This window comes from Mus caroli, chromosome 15 (assembly GCF_900094665.2).
Source record: "Mus caroli chromosome 15, CAROLI_EIJ_v1.1, whole genome shotgun sequence".
Classification (NCBI taxonomy): domain Eukaryota; kingdom Metazoa; phylum Chordata; class Mammalia; order Rodentia; family Muridae; genus Mus; species Mus caroli.
The window spans coordinates 60,671,734-60,679,359 of NC_034584.1; positions in this window are offsets into that span (position 1 = coordinate 60,671,734).

Consider the following 7,626-nt stretch of genomic DNA (forward strand, 5'->3'; position numbering starts at 1 on the left):
CTCTGAGAAGTTGACAGAAGCATCCGGGTGCTTCTTCTTGTGCTCCTCCTGGCAAGTTTGCACAAAGAATGCATATGAGGACATTTTGCCTCTCGGCTTCTTAGGATCTCCTTTGCCCATGTTTAGTTGATTTTCCTCCGCGAGGCACAGAGTCGCCCAGTGCCCGTCCGGCTCGCACTTGCCCCGGCACTGTCTCTATGGAGCTCAATGTACTGCAATCGCAAAATTAAATTTAATGAGGGTGTGTTAGTCAATAAGACAACACCTGCTATGGGGAAGAGTGTCAACAAAAAAGCATTGTCTCAGCTTCTAAATATGTATGTACTGTATACATATATGTAGAAATATGTCTGTGTGTATGTTTTGATTTCTTTTTTTTTAAGTAAGGAATTGGGCTATGGCTCAGTATAGAGAATTTATTGACTTTGTATAATGTCCTTGTTTTAATCTACGTAACTGTACAAAAATAAAATTGACAAACAGGAATTTGAGAGATTGCTTAGTTGGTAAAGGCTTTTTACTCTTTCAGAGGACCAACCAGAGTTGGTCTCCCAACATCCATGTTGGGCAGCTTACAACCACCCATAGCCCCAGCTGTATGGAATCCAACACTTCCTTCTGCCCACCACCCTCAGAACACTCATATACACACAAGATAAACAAAAATACATAGGGCTGTAAACACAAACACACATACATTGGAGTTAAAAGTAACCGCTGTCTCCATGTGAGAGCCTGCGGCCAGACTTTTAAATGTTTTAGTATGCTTTTCATAAAAGCTCCTGGTGTCCAACTTTAGCAATTTTCATTACAGATGGGGAACTGATGAAACCCAGGGAAGAGAGAACAACAGAAAAGTGGCAGGCTTATCTAACCCAGATCTGGAGGAGAAAAGACAGGCAGTATTGTGACCAACGGTTAGCACAGGCTCAGGACAGTGTGGGATGGCTGCCCACACAGAGCCAGACCTGCCAGAGAGTCTGCAGAAATAAGGGGATCAGATACCTCCTCAGCTAGAGACTGCCAGCCAGCCAAAACCAGAAGCTGTCCCCAAGTGCCCTCAACTGAGGAAGGAGCTGAAGGCCAAGGTGGCAGGAAGCTTATGAAGGAGAATGTCCCTCTGAGCGTGAATCCAACATTTCATTTTACAGAACAGGAAAGGGAGGCCTAGAGAGGGAAAGGACACACAGGGACACACAGGAAAGGATTGTGAGACTGAAAAACCGCAGATCCTTATGGGAGCACAAGGATGCCACAGTGGACAAGGAGTCACGGATGCTGTAGTGCACAAGGTGGTCAGGGATGCTGCAGTGGACAAGGGATCAAGGATGCTGTAGTGCACAAGGTGCATAGGGATGCCAGAGTGGACAAGGGGTCAAGGATGCTGTAGAACACAAGATGCTGCAGTGGACATGGAGCACAGGCCATTGCTCACCAGGCCACTGTTGTTCACATAGCACCACTTACAGGTATACCAAGATTCTGATCTCTAGAGCTTTAGGCCCAGTTCTGCCCACTTTCTCTAAGTTCTCTGAAGCCAGAGGAGCACAAATGTCAGGCTTGCTCTGCCATTCTGATGGTTCACAAGCTCTCCAAAGTTGTGCTTCAGCCATCCCCAGTCCCTGCCTCCTTATTCGGTTTCTTACCCACACAATCAGTATCTGCCCATCCATCTATCCATTTATCCAAACCATCCTCACATCAACCCATATATACGCACATCCACCCACCTGTCCCACATCCAGCCAGACAGCCAGCAAGGCTTTAACTTGACCAATCCATTAATTCATCTTTTGAAATCATTTTCCCTTTTTTCCTCTTCCCCTTTGAAAATGTTTATTACACGTACTCTCTTGTGTTTGAAGTGAGTTGTGTGCACTGTTGTGCTCATATGGAGACCAGAAGACTCATGTGTGAATCATCTCACTCTTTCTACCACGTAGGTCCTGGGAAATGAACTCTGGTTCCCAGGTTTGGCTGCAAGCTCCCTTACCCACTGAGCCAGCCATCTCATTTAACTCTTCCTTTCTCTTTGCTTTCTCTTGTCTCCTTCCCAGTTCCTTCTAACTTTGTATTCAATACATAATTGCATGTGGGCCAGACACTTAGCTCAAAGACATAAAGAAAAGAGTCCCCAGATAGCATAGAATTGATCATGTGTGCAGCTGTTGCAGCCCACAAAGAACATGTGGGCTTTATGTATGACAGATTTTTACATTCTCATGGAAAGAGCCGAAGGATCCACAGCAGGGAAGGTGAGCTCTCTGGCCGGGGACACAAGCGGTGTCTACAGTGAGAAAATCCTGGATCTGGCAAGTCCCAAGCATTTAGAGGACAGTAGTGTGGGGCATGGTCCCTGGCTACAGCTCTGCCTTAAATGCCCATGTCAAATCTGTGACCTCAATCACTCTTCCATTCTTACAGTCCATGTGGACATGCACTGCTGCTGCGGCCCAGAGAAATACACTGCTTGGCAGTTAGAGCAGTCCTCACCACTTGGCTTGGATGGGAGGTGGAGCTTTCCCCACCGATACTGAATTCTGATTCGTCAACAACCCCCACCCCCACCCCAGAGTGCTCCTACCTCCCCAGGCAGTCATGAGTCCATCACCCAAGGAACATGGATACGGCAAATCCCTCTTCCCCATTTCTGTCTATTCTCCCCAGTTCTGCCAGCCTCCCCTACCTGTCCATTTTATCTTGTGTGTGCCTCTTTATCTTTCATTGTTACCGATCAGTACTCCTCCATACCCTCCAATCGCCTGGAGATTGGACTCACTCACATCCTGACACCTTCTCTTTCTGCATCGGGCCTCCTCATGGCTGCCCCTCATGTGTTTCTGAGACCCAGCCTCTTGTCATACCCAGCCTCTTCACCAACTGGACTCCCTGTTCTCAATGCTCTCTCAGTCATGTCTCTTCTCCCACAGCATCTATAGGGAATACTCTAAAACTCCTGACTATGTGCCTTTTTCTTTAACCTCTTTTCAGTGTTATCTCAGGTCAGTATAGGCTTTCACAGGGTAATGAGTGTTTAGGGGACCCTGGCATCTCAGAGTAACCCCATCAGGTTGAGGTCTTTAAAATCCCAAAAATATACAGAGCCCCATCTGCCTGAGCCACTAATCTTCCTTCCACATAGAAAGTCATGCTCTCTCCCTCTACCTAAGTAAATCCTATCCATTAGCTCCTGTCTACCTCTGACCCTAACCTTCTCCACTCAGGCTTAGTGAAAGGCCTCCCTCTATGCCCATAATTCTGTGGGCTTGTCTCAACCACAACCATTGCAGACATCATTAACCTTGACTTTTTGTCCATATGTTAATGTCCTTAAAGGGCAAGACTATGGTTATTGGACCACAGAGATCCAAACTTCTTTCTGTGTCTGGAATACAATAGGTGCTTAATGAGCAAGGATAGACTCTCTCTCCACAACACTTCAGAGCTACAAGACAGATAAGGAACAAGTTCCAGACTGTTTTCTACCATTGGCTAGCCAGAGAATCTGAGGTTTATGGTTTAATTTCTCTGCATCTCACTTAGCTATATGTAAATGGAGTTTGTGTGCAGAAATCATTTTTTCTGTCATGAAGATTAATAAATTAATGCATGCAAGGTGCCTTAAGTGGCACATAGTATGAAATGCAAGCTCAATAAATAGTAGGTCCTATTACAGTAACAGGGCAATTGAATTTCTCCTCCTCCTTCTAAGACAGGTAAAATCCTGTCACCTCCTTTTACCCAGAGACCAAACTCCTGTTTGTCCTGCATGGTCTAATTAGTGCTTGTTTGACTGTCTGTTGTTTTTTCTCATTGACACAGAGAAACTGTGATTTCTGTGGTGGCTTGTCCCCTCACTTGCCTTTGGAGTCCTTCTTTGTCAGTTCAGACCTGGTTCCTGGCTGAGCCTCCAGGCACCTATGGAACAAAAAGGACTCATTTGACCCAAGGGCCAGTAAGGGGCAGGTAAGGGTGAGCACCTGGGTCACTCTGTAAAGAGAGGAGAAAGGGAAATGGTGACACTGAGAAAGGGAAATGGTTTCATCATGGTGACACCCTTGTCTCTCCCCAGCTCTGGAATCTGGATGTGAGGCTGGGTAGCACTCTCGAATGATGTAGCACCCACAGATTCAACTCCAGAGAATGTCACACTCCACAGAGGCACGAGAAGAAATCCCATCCTGGTCCTGTCCAAGATTCCCAGACAGTCTTGACAGGAAGACTCTGTACTGGGGGAAGGGCTGTCTGGCTCTCACAGCCTCTGGAGTGTGTGAAACCTAGTGCTCTTGCCAAATTAAAAAAAAAAATCATATCTGCATCCAACTGGTTACATCGATGCCAAAGAGAAGTATCACTTGTCACAGACCTGCTCTTTGTCCACACTGCATGCTCCCTGTGCTCTGTGAGAGACCCAGTAGCTGCCTGACATCCCCCAACCCCACTATGCACTCTTACAGACTGAGCCAAGCCATATCTGGCTCCTCCTAGCCTTCCTCACATCTACTTCCTGTCCTTGGAGAAATGTGAGCTGATGATAGATTTAAGGAAATCTGGCTGGGGTACACACGGAAACAGCCCAGCTGCTCAGACACCCTTGAGTCACCCTGATTTTTTAAGAGTATGAGGGTAAGAATGAGCTATTTATAGCTGGGCATGCTGCAGCTGAGGTTTGAGGCTTTTCTAACGGGACAAGGCAACTGTAGGTCCCGAGCAAACACCACTTACTGTGGGCACCAACAGTGCACCCAGCAAAATGTCTTGGTGATGTCAGTGGGCAGTTTGGGGTGACTAAAGATATGAGGGAGCTAAAAGGTATGGGCCTCAAACCCACCTCTTGGGTAACCAGCTATCTGATATAGGCTAAACAGTATCACCCATCAGACACTGATGATAGAAGTCCCACCCACATAACTTAGGTTTCTATCACTGTCATAAAACATCAGAGCCACAAGCCACTTAGGGAGGAAAGGGTACATTTCACCTTATAGCATACAATCTTTCCTGAAAGAAAATGAGAGCAGGAACTCAAGCAGAGCCCATGAAGGAGTGCTGTTTGCTGGCTTGTTTCTCGTAGCTTGCTCAGCCTGCTTTCTTATACAACCCAGGTCTATTTGTCCAGGAATGGCACTGTCTACAATAGGCTGGGCCCTTCCATAGCTATCATTAACCAAAAAAGAAAAAGTCTCACAAACTTGCCAATTGGCCAATGTGATAGAGGCATCTTCTCAACTGAGGTTTGCAGATGACTCTAGCTTTTGTCAAATTGACATAAAAAACAAAACAAACAAAAACCCTAGTCCTGGTACCTCACAAGTTCAGGATATAGCATGATCTGGGACAGGTACTTACAGGTTTCAATAAAATGGTATCAGTAAATAGTTTCAGTGATGGCATCATAGAGGCTGTACCTGACTCCTGTGTTCCTCTTGAGACCAGGGCGCTCACAGAGGGAAGATCTAAGAAGACACAGTAAAAGGATGATTATCTGCAAACGAAGGAGAGAGATGGGCTCTATCACACCTGGATCATTAACTCAAAGACCACAACTGTTGGAAAATAGACTTCAGGAGTTTGGGCCAACAAAACCCAGTGTTTTCCTCAGATGCCCTGAAAAGCCAATGTGCTCTGTCTCCCTCTCCCATCCAGTGCCTGGAACAATATGCCACCTATTTCCCCCTCCCCTCAAAAAAACCTCCTCCCTCTTCTTTTAGTGGCCAATCCTTGATTTATCATGTGTCCACTCATGAGCAGGAGCTGTGGGTGTCACAGCGGGCTTGAGCACTTGCCTGTGGAAGGGCAATCCAGTTATGGTCTGGCTGAGTGGTTGGAACTGAAGTAGCTGGGGAAAGCCCCAACTTGGTTTGGCATGAACCTGACTTTCCTTCTCCCATCTTGCCGTTTCCTCTCCCCATCCCATCACCCTCTCCTAGCCTACTATTTCCTCTCACACACACCACTTCCCTATTCTTCTTCTCCTTCCTCCTCTATACAATCCTTCCTTTCTCTCTTTTCCAATTCCTTCGAGGTGAGTGTAATTGCTGTGAAGAGCAGAGGACTAAAGTCACCTGGATTTTTCCCATCGCCCACCAGTGACTACTACCAGTGCCAAGCTCCTCTCTAGGTCCATCTTGGTATCCATCTCCTTTTCTCACTGCTGTAGGCAGCATCTCTAATACATGTCCTACACCATGTACCTACTTTGTAAAATGTCTGCCTCTGACTCCCACACACACACAGTGATGGTTGTGGAGCCTTGTCCCCAATGTTCCTCCTTCCATCCTTTCTGGGTAGAGCTCTTGCCCAGTGTTCATAGTTCCTAATGGGATTCAGGCTGGCACCACCCAAGCTTTATTTTTCTCTTCCTCAGGCTGTTTCAGTCCCATTAGCATAAGCAATACTGCACGACTTACTTCCTACTAAATGAATACAGAGTGTATCCATTTTTTGAGGTTTCTTGGATTACATTAGCCAGGGAAACAAGTAAGCTATCATCCTACCTCACAGAGGTGACCCTTGAGGCCCTTAACAAAGCCCTGACCTCCTGAGACTGACTCAAGGTCTAACCTGCACATGCTTTTCTACTTGGACGTCCTAGGGACTCAGTGGGGACAGGGGCTACTTGGAGACATGCTGACACGGAAGCTCAGCGTGCAGACCTAAGTTTGCAGTATGATTTTCCAGTGAGTCTCATGAATAGGCTCTTAGAGATGCCCCCTTTAGCACTGCACTACCTCTGAGGCAGTTGGTTCAGGGGCCTAAGCCCTTAGCCTGCAGTCAGAGGTCTCAGTTGGGGGCCCCAAAGAACTATGGTGAGCCATTGGCATAGCTCAGGTGTTAGCTATTTCTACCACAAACTGGCTTTCATCTACCTCTCTGTCCATCTTTCCCGAGTTCCCTGGAACCCTTGGCACATAGGAGGAAGGCAGCATGCCATCCATCGTGGCAGCTGTGAAGCAGCTGCTCACTGTTCCTCAAACTGGAATGCCTACTTGCTAGCTGCTGCCAAGTCAAACCAGCCAGAAGCCAAGATGCGGCATGTGCCCAGCTCTTTCAGCAAGTCTGCAGGACCTCTGAGCCACAAGTGCTTCCTCCTGTGAGTATTTCAGAGCCCAGAGCTCAGGAGCCCCAGCACACTTGTAGATCCAGACCCTAGTGCCTTTCTGGTATTTGCCTCTGTGAGAGACAGAGGGGATTGACGCTTGCCTTGCCGTGAGGAGGTCATGCCCAGCCTCAGTAGTCAGCAGCAGCATAGTTGTTTCTCATCACACAGAACTGAGACACAGAAAGACACAGACTCCCTTCAGCTTAACGTCACTGAAAGATGAAAAAGACAGAACAGGCATCTTTTTTTTTCCTGCTATAAAAGGTGAAAGAACTTTGCCCACCACATGTATACATTCCTGTATGTGTGTATGTGCTTGTGTGTCTGTCTGTCTGTACACGTGCAATTGTAGAAGTGTACTGGCTGGCTTTGTGTATCAACTTGACACAGCTGGAGTTATCACAGAGAAAGGAGCTTCAGTTGAGGAAGTGCCTCCATGAGATCCATCTGTAAGGCATTTTCTCAATTAGTGATCAAGGGGGGAGGTCCCCTTGTGGGTGGTGCCATCTCTGGGCTGGTAGTCT